General features: G+C 44.4%; 1 protein-coding gene across 1 annotated transcript in view; it reads right to left on the minus strand.

Moving 5' to 3' along the window:
* Positions 1-1,564, minus strand: part of LOC117179347 (pre-mRNA-processing factor 40 homolog B) — a 48,825-nt gene that overhangs the window by 11,694 nt on the left and 35,567 nt on the right. The window lies entirely within an intron of this gene.

The following is a 1,564-nucleotide window of genomic DNA, read 5'->3' on the forward strand; positions in this document are numbered from 1 at the left end:
TTTTCTCTTGTGCTTTCTTAATCCGGGCTTTCAGGAGTGAGTACTCGAGATAGATAAGATTTGATGCATTTTGCTCACCCCCAATACTGAAGTCAAGTCCGACTGTTTCAGCAGCCTCCTCCGCTGCTTTGTACAGAAACGCTCCTTTGTCCACTTCTTCGTGATTTCTGACCATTTTAAGAAGAGGGTCTCTTCTATTTGCAACTCTATGTGCTGTACCCAGAATAATCCTGTTGTGAAGACATTCAAGACTCAATATTCCGCGACCACCTTGACGGCGTGAGATGTACAGTCGCGGAACGAAAGACTTAAGATGCATGCTTTTGTTCATGTGCATAACCTTCCTTGTCCCGATATCAAGGGATCTGAGCTCGTTCTTCGTCCATGGAACTACTCCAAATGAATAGAGTACTACCGGGACGGCAGGCATGTTCGTTGCAGATACTTTGTTCCTCGACGATAGTTCGGAAGACCAAATCTGTCGGATGAGACGTTTGTATCTGCTTCGGAGAGTATCCTTTATGGATGTCACATCCTGTATGCGGCTCTGTGGCACGCCCAGGTATGTATAAGTCTCTCCAGCGCAAAGGTGTCGTACAGCGCTTCTATCAACGAGCTCAGGATCTTCAGGGATGCCATTAGGTTTTCCTCGCTTCAAATAAACCTTGGCGCATTTGTCTAACCCAAATTCCATTCCAATTTCCTTAGTATATCGTTCGACAATCCTCAGAGCTAGATGCAGTTGCTCTCTGTTTTTAGCATAGATCTTAAGATCGTCCATGTAAAATACATGAGTGACCTTGTACTTTCGATCTGCAGGTTTGCCGCACAAGTACCCGTCGGAATGGCGCAGTGCTAGAGATAGTGGCAATAATGTAAGGCAAAAGAGGATTGGGCTCATGGTGTCGCCCTGAAAGACACCTCTCTGAAAGGTAACCTTGTTAGTTGTCACATGATTTTTTTAACATGAGATAGTAAATCTGGTTTTCCAAAGCGGCATCAATCTCTCTATGCACCTAACTATTTGCGGATGAACATTTAAGATTTCCAAAAGACAGCTGATAAGTCTATAGGAGGTCGAATCGAAAGCTTTCCGATAATCAATCCAGGCCATCGATAGGTCACGCTGGTAGAATGCTGCATCTTTACGGACACATCTATCGATGAGCACATTCTCCCGACATCCGGCTACGCCTTTTTTTGAGCCTCGTTCATACATTTCTTGCCACACACGTTTAATAGCCCAAACAATCCTATCATTTAGAATAGCTGTGAATATCTTATAAAGTGTGTTCAGACAAGTTATTGGCCTGTAATTCTTCGGGTCAGCTAAGTTGCCTATTTTCGGCAGGAGTATTGTGCGCCCTTCCACCAATCACTCCGGAATCGGCTCTTCCGACTTCAAATATAAGGTGAAAAAACGGGCCAAATGCTGATGGGTTGAAGAAAACTTCTTCCACCGGAAGGTTTTGATACAATCTGGTCCCAGTGCGGAATAGTTCTTCATCCCTCTTAATACTTTTTTCACCTCCTCGGTAGTGATGGGTGGGCATTCTTTATCAGG

This window comes from Belonocnema kinseyi, chromosome 1 (assembly GCF_010883055.1).
Source record: "Belonocnema kinseyi isolate 2016_QV_RU_SX_M_011 chromosome 1, B_treatae_v1, whole genome shotgun sequence".
Lineage (NCBI taxonomy): Eukaryota > Metazoa > Arthropoda > Insecta > Hymenoptera > Cynipidae > Belonocnema > Belonocnema kinseyi.